At 41.0% G+C, this 23,457-nt stretch overlaps 1 protein-coding gene and 1 long non-coding RNA gene across 2 annotated transcripts in view; one reads left to right on the plus strand and one right to left on the minus strand.

Annotated features, from left to right (window-relative positions):
- The window catches only part of TAF3 (TATA-box binding protein associated factor 3), a 113,213-nt gene that overhangs the window by 28,168 nt on the left and 61,588 nt on the right, over positions 1-23,457 (plus strand). The gene's annotated exons all lie outside the window — the stretch shown is intronic.
- Positions 1,980-14,877, minus strand: LOC116229640 (uncharacterized). The gene is made up of 3 exons (XR_004167127.2): positions 3,067-14,877; positions 2,568-2,720; positions 1,980-2,231 (listed from the first exon to the last, which is right to left on the minus strand). It is a non-coding gene; the product is annotated as an uncharacterized LOC116229640 (long non-coding RNA).

The raw sequence follows: 23,457 nt of genomic DNA on the forward strand, positions 1-23,457 counted from the left end.
ACAAGGAAGAATGACTGAAAATCCAATGAGTTGGACTCAGTGATCTGTGTGGGTCCCTTCTAACTCTGGATATTCTGTGATTCTAAAATTCATTGCTTTCACAGAGTGGCTGTTCTGTGTGCTGTGATGAGCAGGCAGTGTTGTTAATAATGTTTTGTATGTGAAAGGAACAAACTGAATAATCTGAAGGCTCCAGAAAGATATGATGTTCCCTATAGGAGTCTCTTAGCAAAGTTCTTCCGGTTTGTTACTTACAGTCTCACAATTTGTTTCCCTTCTTCAAATTACTTTGGGCATTTGCAGTACTTTTTCTTTGCATCCTTGACTCTCATAAGTTTTTTTTGCTGAATTTTCCAGACACCTTTCAAGGGAGGACAGTTCTGATCTGTTCAGCAACCGCTGCAGTTTGGCACGAGTTTGCTACCGACGTATACCAGTCACTTCTGTTTTGAAATAGGTGTTCCTTTTTCTTAGGTTTCCTGTCTTGTTTTCTCTTTCTATTTTTTGGGGGGAAAGAGCACATTTCACTCCACTTTGATAAATTTTAAATCCTTAAACTAAAGCTGCTCTGTGGGCTAATATTGTAGCTGTACAAAGTGCATTGCTGCCCTCACCCAATCTAAAAGCTCTGACTCCATTAACTTTTACAGGAGTGATCCGTGGAAAAAAAGTTCTCCATTTAGGGCTTTGATAGCGATATGCTGTCTTGGAAAACGTTTCTTGTGTTTACTTTACTGTATGTAAAAAGGTGCGCCTATAAAATCTGATCTCACACGCTGTTACTTATTTTCACGTTGTGGGAAATGTAACTGCAAAAAATCAATTAGAGGCATGAATATATAGCAAAATGATAAATATGCTCTTGGAAAAAAATCTGCTTTGTGTATTTTAGCTTGATTTCGCCACTGTAATAAATAGTCATCATGAAAGCTGCCGCATACATCCCAGATATACGGTGAGCTGCCAATATCACTGTATTTTAGCACACACAAATTAAGGTATTCTTTCTCATTTTCACTGAGCAGAGAGCAAAACATACCCAGAACAAGAGCTGGAAAAATACTTCTAAGACAAAAAGCACGGGTTTGTGATTTGAGGAAGGCTGATCTAAAAAGTTGTGGTGTAAAAAAAATGGGTGTTGTAGGATTAACAGCGTGCAGAGGGGAGAGTTTATACTCCCTTTTCTTAGCTGTCGATCCTCCCTCCATTTCCAAACAAACTGTGGAAAGACTTGTGAATAAAATAAGAATTTTTTTTTTCTCTAACAGAGGAAAAAAAAAGTTTGTTTTCAGGGAGCAGAAAAATATTTTTCTTTCCTCTCTTTGCCAGTATCTTCATCCTGCCGTGCTGCAGGGACTGGCAGCAGGCAGAGAGCAGGGAGCGGGTGGGCAGCACGGCTGGGGTGGGCTCAAACTCTGGGGAAACTGGCTATCGGTGCTCAAACCCCAGGTGGGGAATTGATGTGAGGGGCTGCTGTGTTCTTCTGTGTCACCTGGATGGGGAACTTCTGGCCATCTGGGTTTTGAGATGAGTGAGCAGATAGATCCCTATAAATTAGGAATGCTTTAAAAATTGTTTGTATATATTTGATTACAGTAATCTGCATATCTGCTCTTCTCATGTCTTCCTTATTTCTCTTAAACGCCTCAATTTAACAGGGAGGAAATGTTTTTCCCTTTAATTGCTTGCTGGGCATTTTGCACATTGAACAGTCAAACTTTTTGTAATTTTTCATTATTGTGATTATTCAGAGGACTGTGCAATGTTTTCTGTTTTGTTGACAATACGAGAACTCTTGTGATTCACAGCCTGCTCTATTTGCTTAGCAGTACACACTGAATTGAAGAATATTTCTTTTAAGAATAAAATGCAACAGCATAGTGCAGCCTTCAACAACTGGGAAGTGACGGACGCCAGATTTCAGGTTGCACAACTGTGTAACACAACTCCAACTCCCTTCAGAAAGCCAAAAAGCAAAGCACCTTAAACATGCATTTATTTCAAGTCTGCACATTTAAACGTGCAGAAAATGGACTTTTAGGATTCAACAGTAACAGCAAATTCTCCATTGGTTGTATACCGGTAGTTAAATAGTTTGGTCTACCTTGAACATACGATATTGCACATCACTGATGCTGCATTAATAATACACTTTTTTTGTTGTAGTTGCACTGAAGTGGTTCAGCACCTTGACTTAACCTTTGGTGTGCACGTGTCCAGTAGAGGCTCACCTGTGGAAAAAAGTTCAATAGAAACTTGTCAAAATTAAGTTTACAACACAGATTTGAAATGTAAATAGCTGGTATATGAGGAAGGATGCCTGACTCTTCAAAAAGAAATAGTTTTGAACTCAGCCTTTTCTGTACTACTGTGTAAGCAACTTCTATTTCGGGACGCAATTAACCAAAAGCACCAAATGCAAAACAGAGGTGAATCAGGATGCAGAAAGCCCAGGGCTTGTAACAGTACACAGTAAATAAAAGGGCTGTAGGGATTGTTAGGAGTTCCTCATTCTTTGAAATTAGCAGCACCTGTAGGTACTCCCAACCCTGAAGGTTTATACCTACTTCTAGCATCTAGATTTCAATCCACTGTACTTGATAAAGATCGCAGAAGTCGGTGTCCATATCAAAGCATGAGTGAGCATCCTGTGCTGGCTCGCTAGCACTGCCATCTAGATGAGCATCTGCTAGATTGCCACCTCGCAGGAGACTTGCAAGCTGTTGGGAAAGTTACACTGCTCTACAGTACATTAAAAAAGCGCTGGCATTTTACAGTGTTCTCGTTTAAAACCACAAAAAAAAAAAAAAATTAGAATTATCCAAAATATTTAAAGCAAGCCAACTTTTTCTTACTACTTATTCTGCTTAAGTAATGTTATGACTGCCATCTAATTCAAAACACCTTTCTTTTGCAGGTGACAAAAGCTATCTGTGAGTTATTTGGTACAGAACTAGAATTTTGGGAAAAGACAACGCTCAGGCTGCTAAAATGGTGGTTAATTTACAGCAGTTGAAATTCTTAAAACTTTTGTTAGAGGAAAAAAATTGAAGTAGAAGCCACTACCTGCTTATTTCTCTTATTCTGCCAGCCCTGGGATGTTAAGGGAAGGTCTATGGACGTGGTCAGTCTTGAACTCAGGTTTTACAAAAGTAAAACTGTGGTCGCTAAGTACATGGGTCATTCTGAAGTAATGCCTCCTATTTGTTTCCATGGGAACTGCAACAGATAGAAGGAGCACAACAGCACTATTTGATAGAGCAAATTCTCAGCTACAAAACATTATTTTTCCATAGTCACCATCATTAGCTGTGCATTTTCACCAGTAGTGAACAATAGCCTGCATGCTGTTCTCATAAAAATCTGCACCAGTCCAGGTGCTCTGGTGTTGCCGCTGCTGAAACGCACCATCCACAGCTTCACTGTGCTCATATATCAGTTGGGAATGTTCAGATTCTACTGCCCAACCACCACCTGATGTTATGTCATAAAATGGGAGGCATTGCTTTTGGATCAGTGCCCATAGTTTCCCCAGACACATGTGATTAGAGTAGAATGGCCAGGGTTGGAAGGGATCTTGAGGATCATAAAGCTCCAACCTCCCTGCCACATGCAGGGCCACCAACCTCCACATTTAATACAGACCAGGCTGCCCACTCCCCATTCAGTCTGGCCTTGAGCACCTCCAGGGATGGACAGGGCATCCACAGCCTCTCTGGGCAGCCTGTTCCAGCACCTCACCTCTCTCATAGTAAAGAACTTCCCCGTGACATCCAACCCAAATCTTCCCTCCCTCAACTTAAAATCATTTCCCTTTGTCCTGCTGTGATTTACCCTTTCAAAGAGTTGATTCCCCTCCTGTTTGTCCTTTTGGCCCACTCACTTGTGCCATGTTTCTTTTACTCAGCCCTTTTGAAATCCCACTTGTAACCAATGGTGGTGGTAATGGAGCAGTCATTCGGTCTATCTTGAGGGAAAAAGAATGGCAGGGAAGTTGTCAGAAATTACCATGCTACACTTTTTGGTCACGCCCAGATCCTTTTCTCCCCATTTCAGTTTCCCCTTGACCATCTGGATGAGAATTCTAACTCTCCCAGTGGTGCAGCGGCATTTCATTAGCAGATTTGCAGTGTTTCGAGGGAATGGTCCCTAAATGCAATGAGATGCCTGGCTGCACATCCTGAGCAGCTACTGAGCATTATTTTGATGCATCAGTAGAGGGCACTGTTGTTGCGTTAAAAGCACTTGAAAGTCTCTTCTCCAGCTTTTCTTGATAAATATATATATATTTTTTATTTTGGAAAGTGTTTAATGTTCTCCATGTAATTAAATTCAGCTCCCTGTATAATTAGCAATGGAGCCTTATTCTCTGTGCCACTGCTGTGGATAGTATTATTTTTGTCTCTATTTGCCTTCAGTCAATGCAAAATGCCGTTGCCTATCAGAATGAAGAAAGTTTTATTGCTCTCTCTCAAAGCTAAGCAATATTTAAAGGTGGAAATATAAAGCTGTTTAGTTAGTTTCATTTAGTTACTCAGTGTAAATAGGAAACCTTTAAAATTCCTGCTCATGGCTCAGGAAATAGCAGAATTAATGCGCCGTAATAATTTTACTTTTGTATCTGAATGTGTGTTGTAATGTTGTCGGATTGTCGGTACTCGCAGGTTATTACAAATACACATGCATATACAAATACCCCCGGTAGTTAATTAGATGGCAGACCTATTGATTTTATTTGGCAGATATTTTTTTTCTTTAAATTGTTTTCCTCTGTATCTTTGCAAGAAGTTGTGCTGCGTTGGTGCTGTTTAGCATATTGAAATATTAAATACAGAGCGATCAGGCGTAGTTATTTTTCATTAATTGCAAATGCAAAGTAATTACTATGACCTCGAAATAGTTTATTTGTACAAATACCTGTAAACATTCTACTTTTTTTTCTGATTTATGAAGTCCAGCTACAAAACACTGCGTTAGAGAGAAATAATTTTCTGAGGTGCCGGAGATCTTAAATCGTAATGCTTTGCATTACCTTCGGGAGCTCTTACTGCTCGTAAGGACGTGATATTTGGAAGATGGAAGTCTATTAATATTCTGTTGCGTTCGGCTCCTAAATTGGCAAGTACATACACCATTAATTATAAAAGCCATGTTTGAGTTTTCTTTCAGAAAGCAACTCTTTGTCCGCGACTGCTTGAGTTACACGAACAACCTGGAGAAGTTTGCGTTAGAGATTGAGGGATATGTTCTGCCTCAGACTGCCAGGATACTCTTACATTCCTTTAAAAACCAACCACAAAAGACATCTTCCCCCAAATCTCCACTGCCTTAGAAATAGCTGGGATTTTTTTTTTTTTCCTCCCCATAGTTGAAAAATGGTAATTAATTTATCATCAGCTAAAGGCGTATGGAAGGAGCACTGAGGAGTTGGAATCGAAAGCGGCCGACTCCACACAGCTCTGCAGGAAATCGCAGGCTCGGGGCTGGGTCCTGCCATGGCCCTGCTGCCTTTGGGGGCTGTAGGGTCTCCGTTAGGGTCACGGGGTCTCTGGGAAGTGAGGATCCAACCCGCTGCAAACGGACTGCTGTCTCAAGGCCAATGCTGTGTCCGAAGTTGCCGCTAGGATGTGGCAACTTTAAATAACAAAGGCCAAAGTTGATTGTGTTGCTTTTTTTTCATGTAGTACTGCTACGCAGCTGGATTTTGCCTCTCTCAAAAAAGCACACTTACAATGTGCTACACAGCAACATTACTGACGATCTGGCCATAAATATTTTCTAAGGGGACTAATGCTATGCTGTAGGAAACTGTAATTCAATGTACTGTTCAATGTGCTGTTCTTTAAAGCTTTCTTCCGTGTGGCTTCCTATTTATTAATGTCTCCTTACATCTGTTCAGTAGGCTAATGCTAACGCAAATTCTTGTTTCATCTGAAACATTAATAGTGATGTACTGCTCCTGTATCATCTCTGTAGCTGTTATCTTTTGTATGTTTTCCCCATGAGAGGCTATCGCAGGTTTTTAGCCCAGACTGTTTGTATTCGACAAGGTCAAGATAAGTTTTATCTCTAATAGATAAGTCAAGTGCATTGGGATCGATACACTTACAGTAAAATACATTGGCAATATTTATTGCCAAGATCCTAATGAATTTTTAAAGCTTGTAAGAATCTGGCAGTGCAGAGGAGGTGCCTTAAATGGTTGTTTCTTGCAGGACCTGTGCAATTACAACTTTTCAAAAATAGAAAGTGGGCAACTTCATATTTTTAATGGGGATGGAGCTTTGAACTCACCTTTCCCCAGCTCCCAGCAGATTCTTAGGGCACAATCATAATACGTGTTTGCCTTCTCTCTTAGCTTGAGAGTATAGGGTTTTATGAGGCCTGTTCCCAAATTACTTCCTACTGTTGTAAAGTTGTTCTGTTTTTAGCACAGTAGTAGGTTTTTAGAATTTTACCTTCCATTTGTATTGACAAGATAATTGTTTCAGTTCTGACGGAGTAGCTTAGGCCACTTTCATTTGTGATAGAAATTTCCCAGGGTACATATTTATGCGGTTAAATCAATAAGTGTTTCATAATCTCTCTAAATACTTATGTAACTTAATAATTCCATCCATTATGGTGCAGCTACTTAAATATGTATTTTATGTAGGGGCATTTAAAAATGCAAATTATAGGGATTATTTTCCTTCAGGCTTTGTATTTTTCTGTTGCATCAGATAGAGAGTAAGAAAATTAACCCACAAAAAATCCTACCAAAGTAATACTGAAGATCTGACTTATATCCGGTGAAGATAATTTGTTGATAATGCCTTGTGACTCATTCAAACTCATTTTGCTTTCTGTGTTTTCTGCAGTTGATCCATACGAAGCAGCCCTGGTGCTTTAACATAAGAACTAAGTTAGGGAGAAAGTTTCCACATTTGCCCCTGTCGCCAACTTTGGAGCCTTTTAGTAATACATGACGGTATATTTTTGTGGGTGTGTTTTCTATCCCTTCTGTCTTCAGAGCACCCAAAGATGGTTTCACTTTGAAATTCACAATCAGGATTGATAATGCTGTGTTCGGAGGCTGCCGTGTAGCTTCTCTTCGTCTTTACTACGGAGGTTTGATACCTGACACATTTAATTTAATTTAATTAGGGAGGCAGAACCCCATCTTGGTGTTCATTAAGGGGATTATTCATCAAAGTTATTGCTTCCTTGATGGAGAATAACAATATCACTCGCAATGGCTGATGTTGCTCTCATAATTATATTACTTTCTACTATTTTTCTCTCCAGGGCTTTGTACTTAGCTTCTTTATTTAAAAAATTTAAATTGAGGGAAGCATAAACTTCTGCTATAGCAAATTCGCAAGGGCCACGTCTATTTTATCCTAGTAGCTTTATGTCATGTAAATGCTTCGTTGGAATTTTTTCAGCTTTTTATTGGTTCTCTGAGCTGTCTTTAAATATTTGTATTTCTTTCAAGCTTAGCTGCGTGTCAACTCAGGGCTGGGGCTCCTGGCTGCCTGCTTGCTGATGGAGCTGAACTCTGCCGTGCTGAAATCCTGCAGAGATCGCTGTGGCAAGGAAGGCTCTGCAGAGCAGGGAGTCACCATGGGGTTTTCTGGAACGGAGTCACCATCAAATGTAAAATTAATAAGGGAGGGGAGAGCAGGCTGTTCGCAAAAGTTATCTTTTGTAACGCAGCCCTAATCAAATATTCAGAAAATGGCAGCTTTAAAAATAGAACAATTGTCTTTTTAAAACATGACTAGTTTGGTTAATTTACCCCCAAGTTATCCGGTGTCTGTGACTCAGAAAAACCCTTATCTACTAAGGGTTGGGGGGGGGAAAGCACTGCAGAAAAGGTGACAAGTTTTCACCTCTTTCCTCAGAGAACATTTTAATTCCGCTTTAATCAGCCTGCCAATAAAAGAGTACTTGGCTTTCAAGGGGAAGCAAATCAAAATATGCATTTATCAGTCATGAGGCAGGATTCAATCGCTCACAACTGATGAACTCCAAAAGGAATGAAACCAGTACCATCACGCTGCCTTGGTGGTTTGCTTTGTACCATCAAAGACCTGGTACTATCTTTTGCTGCCACATCCACTGTTTGTCTGTCATCCGTAATTACAGCTTTTCAAAAGAAATGCTTCATAATTGCTCTTAATGGTTAAAACAAAAAATTTTGCATCTAGATAACCGAATGAGCGTTCTGCTGCGTGCAGATTTGTGTGCTCTGCAGCTGCCAAAATAACTGGAAAAATACTTGGCCAGAGATGAGGCGGGGGAAAGAGAAAGAGGTTGTGAAGTGGTGCTGCCAGTGTTACAGTACAGGACTCCTGGAAGGGCATGCCACGGGCCTGTCTTATTAAAATAAACTTTATTTTCCACTAGGAAGGGAGACTTGAGGGTCATGCTGCACTGCACAGGTGGGCTCTCATTTCAGGCTCCTCTCTGCTGTTCCAGTTAGGAGTGAAGAGCCTAAAACGGAGAAAAAGAAAGGGTTTTTTTTTGTTTTTTTTTTTTTTGTTTTTAATTTAAGCAAAGTTGGATGCTGTTTCATGTATGGGTGTTTCTGGGTGGTGAGAATTTGTTGCTCCAGCTTTTGTGCTTGTTTAGCGTGAGGCAAACATATTTCTCACTTTATTGATATTAAACAGAATCATCCTGATGGTTACAGTAGTTAAACTACAGCGTTATACACAAAGCTGAATCTTTCTGGTGAGAGAAACTGCATTCTTTGGGCTTATCTTGCTCCTTGCACTGGAATTTACATGCATAACTACCAGTGCATCAAGATGAATTTTTTGCCTTTGTGTGGTTTGCATCTCAATGAGGGCGGAGAGGTGCAGTCTGTTTAGCTTTCATTCTCCTTGCCCTGAGAAATGGTTAAAACTCACCTCACACTTTATTTACACTTTGTTCCATCCGACTTCTCTTCTGGCAGCAAGGATTTACGAGGCCAGAAAGCAGGAGGCAGGCTGTTCTTCAGTTTCATTTTTCCTCCTCTTCAACCTTTTAGCTTTCTTGCTGTGCTGTGCAGGATGATGTCAGGGCATGGACTGTGCCCACCGCGAGATGCTACTGTCCCAGGTTTGCAGCTCATGTGTTGAGCTGGGAGCACAGAACACCAACCGTAGCGTGGGTTTCATGTGCAGAGCCACCAGGATCTGACCTCTAGTCTCTCCTTTTCCCCTTCCTGCGGTTCCACAGTATCTCACTTGTGCTGCTCCAGCATGGGGAGCTTTCTGCTCTCCTCCATCCCACTGAGCTCCATCCTCTCCTCAGTTCTCACCTCCTGACCTCCTTTCCCCCCTCCTCCGGAGCCGATTAGACAAAGGAGGCACGTTGTTATATGGGCAGCACATACAAATAAATTGTGTTTTATTTTCCTTTTCTACGGTTGATGCTAATCTCACAATTCAGAAGTGTGCTGATACAGTTTGCAGGTAAAAGAAATATAAAGTAGGATTGTTAAAATGCCTGGTTGGGTGGATATTGCTGGAATAGATAGGACAACTTGTGCTAGGCTGAAATTTAAAAAGTGGAGAGAAACAAATACAGACATGATGATGGGGGAGCAACTTTGGCCTCTTCTACTCAGGAGATATCAGTGAGGAGGGAGTAGGAGAGAAAGGGTTTGCGTTCAGCTGTTAAGTTCAGGATTGCTTATATTTAATGGAAGTTTGAGTGTGCTTGATCCAAAAAGTATGTTGCATGGCTTCGGGAAATGGCATTTGGAAAATCCAAGCAGAATGGTAAATAATAACAAGTCAACAAAAACACTCTTATGGCTGCAGTAGATGATGTAGGTGTATATTTTGTCTAAATAAACAATTAACTCTACAAACAATAGTTATTGCAGAACCCTTCAGCTCTCAAAATAGCCTTATTTTTGAAGGACAGCTAAAGGAGGACTGTGAAGCTTGCATAGAGCTTCTTGCATTTCATGTTAGCATTTACATTCATGCTTTTGTCATGTAGACCTTTGCAGACTTCATGCTCTCAGATGTGTTTCTTCACCTTTTGCCCCCGTTGCCCAATTTTCTGATCGTGTGGAGTGCTCAAGAAATAGTTACACATTCATTTTGGGAAGCACAGAGACACCTGGCTGCTGTGTGAAATAAAATGTCCATACTTCTTTGTGTGAATAAAGATATATCTGTGTTTTCTAGAGGGCTGATGATTAAAAGAAGATAAATCTTTAGGCAGCACCAAGGAAGGTATGTTACACAGAGGTCAGAGGAGGAGGAAAATGACTATAAGCTACAGGATGAGTCAGAAGCAGACAGAGTTCTTCAGAATTTGATATTTAACTGAAAATAGGAGTCAGCAGGAGCTGGAGTGACAAAGATTTCCAAATTCTTTTCAGAATGTAGACATTCAGGTGTGGTAATGTTGAGTCCATATCCCAAAGGGGGATTTGATGTGTTATTCCATGTGTGATAGGTGAATTCCAGCTATATCCCAGAAAAGTGGGACTTTATTTGGAGGACGATTGGTAAAACTCAAAGTATAAAAATAATCTTCACTTCCCTCTCCCTTGTGTACTGATCAAAGGGACTTTAGCAGCTTTCTTTTCCAATAGAGCCATGGCCAGTCCAGTTGAGCCCAATTTTTTCCAAGCTTCTCATGAACTTTTCAGCTGTCTGAAAGCACATTTCCTGCATTTGGCAGTATATTGTTTGGGGGGAGACGGAGAGGAAAAAAAAAGTTGTTTAGTATTTTTGTCTTTAGGAACTGAATGCCTCATTCATCTTCACCTTCCCTGTACCTTTTCTGTGTATTAATATTTTTTTTTATTTTTAATGTTGTATTGCCATGTTCTGTTGTTTGCCATACAACCATCTACTATTATTTTTTTCTTGATTCTCCCATAAAAGGGAAACCACACAAATTGAAGGGGCTTCTGATTTTGTAGACCATCGGTTATGGTATTTCAGTATTCTCAAGCTGTTTTTAGTAGGCTTCTCATGGCCAAACCGTGGACTCCACCAGATCAATGGAAAATGTCTCCCTTATTTCTCTGGGGGCAGATTTCCCTACTGTGCATTTACCATTTCAAAACCAGCAATAAATATCTGCTCCCTGTCATAGGAGCAAAACACATTTGAGTGAAAGGTCGGAAAGAAGTAGCAATGCTAAGCAATGTATATGAACATCAAAATCAATTAAAATATTGCTTTATTTCAGTTAGGGAGTTGATGGCCTTGTTCTAATTCTCAGAGCCTTTTAAAGCCAGGAGTTTCACTTGGAAATACTAACACTAAAAATATTTAGTACCTGTAGGCTGCGGGCCTTTTTTATTTCTATTTGTTTTAGGTGAGGAGAAACTTTTGAGTCCGTCTAGCTTACAAAAGGAGAGATGTAAGGATTGAAATACAAAGGAAAAATTAAGCCTGTAGGTAGATGAAGTTGGAAACTCAGTTATCCTTTAATAAAAATTAAAAAAAAAAAGAGAGAGAGAGAAAAAGGGAAGAAAAAGCTTCTTGGCTGCATTGGGTTTCAGAAAAAGATGCCACGGCCATAGCCCGCAGTGTGGTGGTAACCCAAGGGTCAGCTGAACTTGAACTGCAGCATTAGGGCTGTCATTACATCGATCAAGCTTTTCCTGTGAGCCGGCTCGGGCTCACGCGCCGCTGCCGCGAGGGCTACCAAGCAGCTCCTTCCTGGTGCCTCTGCTGCAGAACAGAAGTCGGTGTCCCTGTACTGATGTGATCTGTAGGTTTTGCACCCCCCCTGCTCCTATCAGGAGGAGTTTTTACCTCCCTGTTTTGCTCAGCTGCTGGGAACTTGGTCTGAGCTATAGAGAAATCACACAGCTTAAAGAAAAAAAACGTGTTGGCATGCCTTGTCTATCTTAAGATAGTTGAATGCATAGCTTTTTTTTTTTTTTTTTTTTTTCCATGGGTGGGCTACAGTTGATGAAAAAAAACCCTCAATATGACTTTTTGTGTTTTATTTGATCCAGCATACACATTTTTCATGCTCAATTAGTGTTCAAATCACTAACAGCACACCAGTCACTGCTGGCTGTTAGCCTCATTTTTTGGAGTGGTCTATATGCTTTGAAATATGATGTAACAGCCCTGTTAGAAGTGTCCATATCCTGAAACCTTTTTGTTCCAAGGGTGATTTTAAAAACATAGTTGTTAGCTAACCTGCAGGACAGGCAAATTGCCTTTTTAAGAATGAAAGCCATCAATAGTGCTGTTGGTATACTTAAAACTTTATACTTTCCAAATTAGACAAGAGGATTACCAGTGAAAAATAAGAGAGTAACTTTGGGGTCTGAGCCCTGCGGACCCAGGAGCCTCTTACAGCATTGTGATGCCCAAAATGATTCACTATTTCTAATCATCTTAATGTATTGTAGTTTTATTTAAGCCAGAGGAATCATTGTATCATTTACTTCAACCTGCAGTAGAACAGGCAGTAAATTTTTCATCCTCTTGCTTTATATAGAGTCCAGACATTGAGAACTGCAAGCTTTATTTTCTCCTCTAGTACTGCAGATGCTTTGAGTGGAGGACCGATCTAAAGAACACTGACTGATAAGGAAAAGTGACAGTGAACTTCAAAAGAAACAAAACAAAAAGCCCCTGAAGCACACTTTGTGTGTGAGCGTGACCCGCGCTGACATGACCCTGTGTCCTGGGGCACGTAGTGTGTTTGATGCTGTGTGTCCTCCACTCCTCTGCAGCCAGCGAGCACCAAACCCAGCGAGCAAAAACTTTGGATTAAGTTGTGGTTATTGGAATAGCTTGGTTATATCCTGATTTTTTTAATCTCTCTCTCTATTTTTTTTTCTCCTTGTTTTTAAAACTTCTGGATGTGCTTAAAGCGCGTTGCATTCATAACCACAGGCACTGGATGGCTGGGTTTGCTCCCACAGTCTCACAGATCTGCATGTAGTCCTGAGTGAAAGACAAAATGCCTCTTAAAAAGGAGGTAAAATGTAGTGTGCTTGTAATGTACTTTCCCCTTTTTCCTTTGCTTCTTGTGTTAGGCTAGCAAATTTCACTGGAGAAGCTCTGTTTGCTTTGTGTTTTTAGTACTTACCCAGATCCTTTCATGTCCGTGCAGAGATTTCAGGTGTAACAAGGGGAGCAAAAACAGAGGCTGTCTTGCTCTTGCTGCCTTGGTGGGTTGGGTAAGGACCAAAGAAGAGGACACCCAACAGCCCTGGAGAGACACCGTGAGATGCACAGAGTATCAGGACCATAGAGAAGGGTTGGTATCAAAGCAGCAGACTCTGTCTGCATTGGTCTGTTGATTCTGCTGACTTCTGTATACCTGAGGGCTTCATGCCACTGTATAATTGAAGAAAAGCCTTTTTGTAGGACAGGAGAAGAGGTAGCATGGTAGTGCAGGATGAGGGAATGGTCTTCAGACACAGCAGATGAAGGAAGTGCTGGGGGTGCAGCGAAGCTGACACAAGTTGTGTTTGGCTTTGTGTTTGTGTATATATTTCCTGCATTGTTAGATGTTTCTGTATCTGACGGAGTGGGAGCTGCTGCAGGAGGTTTTGGGAGGTATGAAAAACATTCCTTTTAAAAATACTGGGAAGCTCCCTCCACCCCCATTGTTTATTGGAAACTTTTCCCCTCTCTTAAGATATTTGATTATGGTGTAATGCAGCTAATTTAAGCATCTGTTTATCACTGCCTGGCTAGACTGAATGCGAAATTTCAATTGAATTACCTCCCAAGAGAGCTTTGAGCTCTGAGGGTAAAACAAATCATTTTCTCTCCATTCCCCTGGGATTGTCAATAAAAAGAATTCATCTAAATAGTTTACATGCATTTTGAAATGTTGCATCTACTAGGCTTGGTTTTGTTGTTAGTGGAAAATTGCCAGTGTGAGTGGAATATCAGCTTGAACTTGACTATAACAGTGCTACAGAATGTAACACCATGCAGCGCCTGGAAAGACTACAGCCATGAAAGCATTTGCAGCTAAGTCATTCATATTTGATCAATAAATGTGTGTGTTTTAATTTAGAACAGCAAATAACATAATGAACCTGAGCTTCCTGCAGCCTTAAGACTAGCAGCTTCTCCATCTCTTCCAGGTGACATTATAATGCAGCATGTTATTGCTGTGGGCTCCTGGTGGGATCCAATGAGCACCTCCTGATCACCGCACATGGGACTGCTCTTACATATGTGTGATCATGTTTTAAATATTGATTAAATACATATTAATAGTAATTATTATTTTCATTCTGTCACTGTTCACAGAAAGGGCAGTGCACAGGTTCTTCATGCTAGGCATGGCTTCTTGCTTACTTGCTTTCTAAATAAATTAATTACCAGGTTGACGTCTTCTCCATCATTTTGGTAGGTTGGTGAGAGTATGCTTGCCTTAGGATTTGTAGTGAAATCTGCAGAAAAACAGCAGGTGGGATCTGTAAGTGCTTTGACTCTGCTGGGAGCTGTAATCCAAGTGGTGAAACTCAAGCTGCAGCATGTGGACCTGTCTGAGCTGCGGGCAGCAAGCCATGTCCTGCTGGTGCCCCAGTGTCTCCCCACTGTTCTTCCCACAGGACAGGCAAGTTCTCCTCCCCTTCGCTTCACCCAGTGGCAGAGAACCCTAGATTGTCTCAGCACAAATAACTGGGGGCTATATTTCCAGACACAGGACAAAAAAGTGAGGCATGGCTATAGGAATATCCAGCCTCACCTTTATGCCCCTCACCTGAGCCTCACCCATGAGGCATGCTTGTGCTTCATAGTTCTGGGCTTCTGGCTTACCTGGAGCTGCATTGTAAAGGCTGAAGATAACTTCAATCAGTCTGGAAAATCCCATTTTTCTCTCAGAAAGAGACAGCATCTCCTGTAAATCCCCTAAAGGGTCAGCAGGCTCAGCTGACTGTGTCAGGAGAGTTGGGAGATGCTACAAGAGCCTAGTGGCAGTGAGGAGGAGGATGAGAGAGGTGAAAATGGTGTCACAGTAGTGTGAGTGCTTGTACCCCAAACCAGAGGGCAGCTAACACAGACAAAACGCAGTGGAGGAAGGTGGATGGCAGCATGTGCTTTGCTGACAGCTCTGCTGTTGCCAGCACGGATTCCAGCTGAGCGTTGGAGGAAGATTATGCCCATGGAAGCTAGATGCCTGATTGGAGAACACCTTCACACTAGTGTGCCTTTTATGATGTGGTTAGGTAAAATTTGCTCTCATACAGGCATTCTGGCGGAGGAGAAAATCTTTACAGATCTCCTAATAACGATAGCACTGAGCAGACTGGAGCTACCTGTGCAGAGCTGTTCATATTGAGGAGTAAGATGTGTTCAGACCTGTAGGAGCTTTGCCTAGGTTTGCAGTTAAACTCATGTCATCACCCTGTTGCTGTTTTGTGACCTAGTTCTGTTTTAATAGATTGTAAAACAATCCCATTATGTTAACTGGGATAACTGTAGATGACCCAGTAGGTTGGAGGACAATCAAGAATAAGTCTAAAAACTGCAGACTCTCAGATGAAACAGATGAAAGCTTAAAGAAATCGTAGAGTTCGCTTGTTTGAGGAGTTTAGTTTTCTGTGGTAATTCTAAAAACTCGTCTTGTTTAGTGGCAAAGTCTGAGGAAGTTTAAACGCTAACTCACTCGCTACTGTATTTTCATGACAGTGAAAATCATCAGCAGTTTCCAAGGTTATCTTGAAGGGTTTGAAGAGAGGCTCTGTAATGCTCGTTTACTTATTGATATTTATTTTGTTTAGGAATTGATCATTTGCTGAAGCAATAAAAGTTGTTCACAGAGTGCAACAGTATATGAATAATTGCTTCTAAATTTAAGCTTTTATACCATAGCAATGCTCATCTTTAGCAGCAAAGGCATAATCCTGGTAAAAATCACCGGATCTCCACTCTGAAATGGTAACAGACCAAAAGTCTGTGGTATAGTGTTGCTTTGTAACATATTGTGACATGCTAATAGTATGTTTCCTTACTGACTTTAAATATGGAAATGTCAATTTTGACAGTTTTAGGTAAATATAAAATTATCTTCTTATAAAGTAATTAATCTTGACAGGGTCGATAGCAACCCAAATAAATTATAAATAAATAACGACACTGCAGTTTGTTTTGATGAGTTACTGACACCGTCACCAACAAAGCTCTACTAATATGTGATAGCATGATGAGAAAGGACAAGCTGCCCAGAGGAGTTGTGATCACTTTTGATGGATCCCTGATTTAGTGGTTGGCAAGCCTGCCCATGGCAGGGGGTTGGACTGGTTGGACTGGATGGACTGAACTGGATGGACTTTAAGGTCTCTTCCAACCCAAGCCGTTTTATGATTCTGTGACAGGTCTTGTAATTTTAAAGTCTGTTGCTAGAGTTAGAAGGAGGAAGAGTTCTTTCTCCATGGCCCTCCATTGTTTTCCAGTGTGCCTTGGGCCTGTAGTGCTTTCTCTGTGCCTGTGTCACTTTGTTTGTGCCTCTGTCAATTGGTTTGTAAATCAAGATGAAGAAGAAATCTATTTTTTTGTTGCTTGAGCTGAGATGATGTTCCTCTAGAAGAGGTGTACAAAGATCCTAGCATTTTCAGGTAAAATAGATGCAAGAGTTTATGCAATGCTAAAAGTGAGCACCTGCACAAGAATGAACTTCAGGAGTTTCCAAGCACCACTAAGTCATCAAAAGTCAGAAGTCTCCCTTGAGTGGAGTTCATTACCCTCAGGCCGCATGTTGGTCACTCTTTAAAATTCTTATAAAAACAAAGAAATTAATTAACCAGTATAAAAATGGGGCATACGTCTCCTGGCAAACATTCAATTAACTTTTTAGTGCTTGCTACTTAATGTTGTGTTTGACCAGCAGAGCATTGCGAACGACTTTCCTTTGAGAGGGAGCTGGGGTGGAACACAGCGTTGCGCTGGAGTTGGGCTGGTCATCAACATTTTTCCCATGATCTTTGAGTGTGGAGCTGGTTATATTTTACTTATGCATGTGAGATGGAGTTTGCTTTGGGATAGGTCTTTTGTAGGCCAGGGGATGTTTTATTGAGAATATAATTTAGTTAGTCTTGCAGTCATAGGCTAGGTTGCAGTGGTTTAGCATGAACTGCCAATTAAAAGCAACTGTATAATACTTCTAATTCCCATGACTAATGGGCTGAAAATATGGAGCTCTTTGACCTGGTTTGAATCCAAGCTAAAGATGAAATATGTCTTCTCCTGTTAATTTGTGTGCTGAATACATCAAGATCACATGTCCTACTGTTAAAATAGCAAACTGTGCATGTGCAAATCCCAAATTTCCAGAGAAATTGATTCTTTAACTGAGAGCTGATGGATGATGGATGCATTTTGAGTTGTTTGAGAAATACTTGAATAATAACTGTATACATTTTGTGGAAGTTTGTCTTACCTCTTTTTCTCCACAGATTCCCTCTATTATCTCCCTAGCATTAATCTCTTGCTGCTTTACTAACAAGTGGCCACTTACTAAAACAAGGGGAAGGGAAGGTTTCTCTGGATTTTTTTTATGGACCATCTTATGTCCTTTGAATTGACAGTACAAATCTCACCAGATGCATCCTGAAAGTGAAGGTTTTCACGCTGCCCTTTGAGTGCTGTATACAATTTTATATATATATTCTTTTTTTTTTTTCCACAAAGGTATCATTTTTTTTTTTTTTAATTTGTTGTTAAACCTGTATCTAAATAGCTGAGTTTTGTTGTTCTTGTAGCAGAACAAAATTAAATATTTCTAGGTTAAACTTGAGGCCAGTTGGACTGTTAAAAGGTGTATAAATATGCAAGGCGCCTGAGCTTCTATGAAGGAAAGTGCTCAGCTCGTCAAACGCAGGAGTGATTACGTTGCAGGGCAGCAGGAGTTCTACTGGAAACAGGGGAAATTATCAGAGTACCAGGACAGAATGCAAAGGTCGATCTGCTGAATACAAATAAAGTATTGAGCACCAGGTTCTGCCTCATGGAGCTGGCGCTTTTGGAAATGTTGTGATAAATGCACTGATAAATTCAAGGGAATGAGTGCTATTGCGAAAGCCTGATGAAGGCTAGAAAGTGTCCAGCTAGTAGGAATTGCATTGCTTGGTCAGGCACAATGAAATGAAATAGAATTTGCTTTAGTGAAATTGCATCAAGGATGATTAAGGGTGCTTCTGGGAAAAGGTGGTGATCACTTTTCACTGAAGTCACTTGAGTGACTTCACTGCCCACCCCATAGGTCTGTTTTGTTTTTTCTCCTTTGCTCCTTTTTTCTAACTTCAAGTTCCTCTCCTGATCCCTGTTCCGTCTGTGGAGTGCCTCTGCAAAACCTCTCTGAGGTAGGAAGGAACAGGGTTGCTTTGAGTGACCAGAGCTCATCAGCAGTGTTCTGAGACATGGAGCCCGCCTCTGCTCCATCCACAGTTGGGATTGGGTCTATATTTCATCTCCAACCAAGTCATAGAATCTTTAAGGTTGGAAGAGATCATTTAGTCCAACCATCAACCCATGCCCACTAACCAAGTCCCTCAGTACCACATCTACCCTTTTCTTGGATGGTGAGTCCACCTCCTTGGGCAGCCTGTTCCAATGCCTCACCATGCAGCCTCCGATTCCTAGATGCTAAATCCACCCTTGGTGCAGTATCACGGGTAACAGGATTCTCAGCTTGGCTTGGCTGTTCCTTAACTCTTCTCTTGATGCACAAGGGAGTACTGAAGGTTAGCTGCCACATTCCCAAATGTTCTTCTTCAGCAGGAAAAAAATGTATCCCTAGAATGATGAAGCAGCATGTGCACACAAACCATGGGGCCTCAGAGCTTCCCCTGGGAGGCTCATGTTTTTCTAATTAACAGAACCACTATATCCAGCAAATGATTTTCTAGTGGTTTACAGCAAACGGCACTAGAGCAGCAGTGTTAAAGGGAGGCAGAGCTGTCTGTTGGTCTTGGTTTAATATTTTTGCATTACTCTAAGAGGCCTCGCGGGTGTAGAGCAATGAATTGTAGGATAATTGGACTCCTTCCAGTTGATTTTCATTACATTTTGAAAACTGCTCCAGCCCAGCAGTGCCCAGCTGTGCTTGCCCTGGACGTGCTGCTGGTGCAACCATCCTTTATGGTGACACAGAACATACACAGAAATACTTATGCACATGTACAGCTACACATAACACCCATGGATTACCACAATGATGAAGCTACCTCATTACTTTTCTGCTTCCATCTGATTATTTGGCAGATATTTAAAAGATGCTCTGGCAGTGAGAACAGAGATACTCTAAAGAAAAAAGAAAAAAAGATATTTTCAAACTCATGCAAGAACCTCTTGACACTGTAATGGAGTCTGTTTCCTCATATGTATATATTTTCTTGACATTTTACCTCTTCTGCTGGTGGTTAATATTAGACTGAGAAGTGTCAGGAATATTTTTCATGCCTACATTTGTTAGAGCAGTGCATGTGCAGAGCTCTATCTGGTCATTTTTTCCCTCTTCATTTTTGTAACAATTGTAGCATGAACTAATTATTTTCCCAGCTTGGAATGCATTAGAGTTGTGTTTTATAACTGTTTATTTTATAGCTACTTCTTTGAAGCAATAACCTAAGCTGAAACTTTTGCATTCTTGTGCTCTGCTCCGTTCAAAGGCAGGGAGAAAATGAAGGGTTTTGCGAGAGAAGGAAGGCTTGCTGTGCTTCCTCCTTCTATGTGTTGAGCACTGGAACAGGTTGCCCAGAGAAGTGATGGATGCCCTGTCTCTGGGGACATACGGGGTCAGGCTGGATGGGGCTCTGAGCAACCTGATCTAGCTGTAGGTGTCCCTGTTCAGTGCAGGGGAGTTGGACTAGCTGACCTTTACAGATCCCTTCCAACTTAGAAGATTCTATGATTATCCAGGTGAATAGTGAATGCTCCCTCCAACAGGATTATCCATGCTCTTTGCTGGCTGGCACGTCCCCTGTATTGCCCAGGTGGCATCAGGGACAGGGTGGGGAGGGAAGCAGCAAGTTCTGGTCAAGCAACCATCTTGGCTGCATGCATTTCTCCTTGCTTATCCCTGGAATCGGAGCCCCTGCAATGCTACCTTCTCCATGCCATTGACTCCCTTCCAAAGGATTTACTGTTGGCCAGCACAGAGTAACCTCAAATCACCGCTGACTGGAAGCTTGCAGCAGAACGAAGCCATATTAATGAGAAAGGAGTTCTAGTTTCTGACATTTAAATTGGCTCTGTAAATTTGACACCGAGTTTAGCCTCTGAGGTGATAATGCATCAGATTACACTGTGCGGTTGGGTGCTGCTGGTTTTTTGTTTTTTGTTTTTTTTTTGGTGACGTCTCAGTAAAGCAGGAACTAATACTCTGTAATATTCTATATTGGCATTTCAGACGATGTTTCTTTAGATGGTGAAGCTTTCAGAGAAGGTTTAAAGGCCTTTGGTGTAAACATGACCCTTCTGTTAGTTTTCAATTTAGGTAGATGTATTTTGTTATAGAAAAAAATGTTAACAATATTTTGATTTAAAGTTACATGTTAGACTTTTAGAACATAAGTAGATGTTCTGTATGGGGTAAAATTAAAATCGAACTTGAAAAAGTTCATTATCTTCATATTCCTTAACTTCTTTAATTCCCTGACTTACTCTGGGCTTGAGCAGTGTTTGCTGAGTGCATTGTATGCACACAAAAGGGCAGTTGTTACCCTGTAAAGTTTTGTGTTGGGGCATCAAACAGAGCATTTGATAATGCAGGAAGCACTAAATCTTGACTTATTGGCACAGGCTGCCCAGGGAGGTGGTGGAGTCACTGTCCCCAGAGGTGTTTAAGAAAAAGGTAAATGTGGCACTGAGGGATGTGGTTAGTGGGCATGGTGGGGATGGTTTGATGGTTGGATTAGATGACTTTGGTGATCTTTTCCAATTTTAATGATTCTGTGATCAGATTTATGCAGTAAGGCATTCTGTAACAGAAGATGAGACTCTCGGTTGAACTAATACTTTTCTTGAAAGGGAGTTTGTTTTCTGTAGAAAACTGCCTTTTTGTGGTAAACCAGAAAAGTTTTTTTTCTTGTAGGGAAGAATTCTTCACAGGAAACTGTTTTCAGACCATCTTTAAAATACACAGATAGTGAAGACCACTTACAAGTCTTTCTCATCATTTGTAAGGCAACTAGATGCTAAACCATCACCATGATGTGAGGTTTACTGAAAGCAGAAAAGATCATTGCCTTTTAATCCTTTGCTGATACCCCAGAAGAGGAAGAAAAGAAATTAAAATATAAATACCAGGGTATTTTTGGCCAAAAGATTGTAACGTAGAGCTTTACCTGCTCCACTGCCTTCCTGTCTTCTCTCTGAAATTCTGCTTGCTCATTCCATTTTCAGCAGCCTAAAACATTTAAAAATGTGTAGCACGAGAGGAGGAGAAGCAGGAGGAAGTTACATTGACTTTTTTATGGAAAACATGATGCTTTCATCAAACATTGATAAAGCAGCTTTCCAAGCGAGAAAGCATAGTTTGCATTTGGAAATGCTGCTGTAACACTTCCTGAATGACTTGTGCTCTTTTTCCTTCTGGCTGGGTTGAACTTCAGTGTCTTCATCTGGGTAACTGTGCATTTTTACGTTGGTAAACCATAGAAAAAAGTCTGGGCTGCAAGATGCATGTTGGGAGAGCAGGTGGAGGAAAATAGAGCTGCAGTGCCTGTGAGGTACGACAGCAATGGCTCTAGGATGGTATGTTTGGGGTTTTTTCTTTTTGACAAAAATCAGCCTTGTGTTCCCCATGATGCCAGCCAGTGAACAGTTTGCTAAATTGTATGCTTGCCCTCTAAGCTGCCATTTAGTGTATGTGCAACCTCAGCATTTATTAGTGTTAAAGCATAACAGTGTCAGCAGGTCCATTGTGAATGTGATGATGGATCTTTTTGGATTGCCCTGTAAATATTTGTTTCTGCTGAAGGTGGGCTCAGGAGCTACCAGATAGCATTCCCATACTCTGCTGGAGAAGCTTAGGTCAGTATGTGTAGCAAATGGGCAGCTGGGCTAGTGGTTAGCATGTAGGATTTCTTGATTCTTTGCCTTTTACCTGAATCTCAAGAGCATAATGGTTTTCAGACAATTAATACTTTCAATTAAAAAATAAAAGTATTTGCATTTTTTTTTATTTTGATAGCCATCTATTCAGCAGGCAAACAAGTAAAATCACATTTCTAATAGGTGAATAAACAACATTGTTGATGTTGTTGGTTATTGGCAGTTGCTATAGCAATAGGCTGCTACAGATTCCCGTATGATGATTCTGGTGTGCAGCTGCTCACCACATCAGTCAGATCAGAGGTGCATCCTCCCTGCTAATGGAGATGATAAAAATATCTCAGCTACGTGTATACCGTATGGTTGGGTTTTCTCGGAAGTAGGATGGTAGAAGTTTTGTGTCCTTGTGTTTTTATCTATAGCAGTACAAAATGTGAATTGATTCCCAGAAGTTTGTTTGATGAGATGAGTCCAGGTGAAGAGTTTTTTGTTATGGCATCCATGTGCTTGGTCTGGATAGTGCTGAAACAACACTACCATGTGACTGGAGGAAACCCTTTTTGTAGAGTAATTTACACTGTATTTGAATGGCCATATTCTAAACTTGAAAATAACATCTCTTTGAACATTTCAGTGTGGGTTGTGGTTTTTTGGGGGACTCTTAGTGTTTTTTTCCTGGATTCCAAGAAGTTTTCCACTAATTCTGAATAGTGTGTTTACAGACTGCAAGTGCTGTATGTTTCCCTCTTCATCAAATGATGACTTTGCACGTAGCAAGATCTTCTCCTCCTCTATGATGGGAGCATTTCTGGCTTCTCAGAGAAGTTATGGATGCCCCATTTCTGGAGGTGTTCATGGCCAGACTGAATGGGGCCCTGGGCAGCCTGATCTGGTGCCCAATTTAATGGCTGGTAACCCTGCCTGTTGGAGATGGCGGTGGAGCTACATAATCTTTCAGGTTCCTTCCAACCTAAGCTGCTTTATGATTCTATGATTTCTGGAGTGCTCAGCCCATCCAAATCCAGGCCAGTTGTGTTATTTCACTGTGGGGTCTTGCGCACAAATGAGGACATTCACGTATAGCTGGTGCCTTGATTCAGATCTCTCCTTCTGTGTTCAAATAAACCTTGCCATGACTGATCAATGGCAAGTCAGTCTTCCTTAGACAAGAGGAAATCCTACTAAAAAAATCAATTATTAACATCACACAGTAGAAATTCAGGGAAAAGACAGAAAATGAGGCTTAGTTGTTTTTTGTTGTTTTTTTTTTTTAGTTGCTGTTTTAATTTGGCTATATACTTCGTAAAATGCCCACAGAGTAAAGTGGGCTTTGGCTGTAATATGAATTTTGGTTGCTGAACTCTGCATAAATTGGAGACCTGCTTTTGGCTGTGCACAGAGTGTAGAATGGTTTGGGGTGGATAGATGAGGATGTGCTGCCTGTGGAGGAGAGTTTATGTTGAAATAG

The sequence above is a fragment of the Phasianus colchicus genome, chromosome 1, assembly GCF_987193195.1.
Source record: "Phasianus colchicus chromosome 1, bPhaCol1.hap1.1, whole genome shotgun sequence".
In the NCBI taxonomy this organism is placed as follows: Eukaryota; Metazoa; Chordata; class Aves; order Galliformes; family Phasianidae; genus Phasianus; species Phasianus colchicus.